Source organism: Terrapene carolina, unplaced genomic scaffold, assembly GCF_002925995.2.
Source record: "Terrapene carolina triunguis isolate 2854851 unplaced genomic scaffold, T_m_triunguis-2.0 Scaffold149, whole genome shotgun sequence".
NCBI classification, from domain to species: Eukaryota; Metazoa; Chordata; order Testudines; family Emydidae; genus Terrapene; species Terrapene triunguis.
The window spans coordinates 39,224-39,474 of record NW_020664500.1 but is presented as its reverse complement, the minus strand read 5'-3'; positions in this window follow the sequence as shown (position 1 = coordinate 39,474).

The window sequence follows — 251 nt, the reverse complement described above, 5'->3', positions numbered from 1 at the left end:
TACTTTTTGTAAAACCTGGCAATAGTTCGGTAAAAATTGGTTGAAAACTAAAAAGAAAGGGACTTAGCCATACATAACATAAGAATCAATCCTGCTTGCAAGCTAATGTTTGGAATGATGCATTTTTCAAAACTGCCATGTAATATATTACATTTGATGTACACACATCAAATAAAAAAGAGCATGATTTATGACCATTGCCACCAAATGACTAATACCAATTATTTTTTTATATATTTTATTTTATTTTA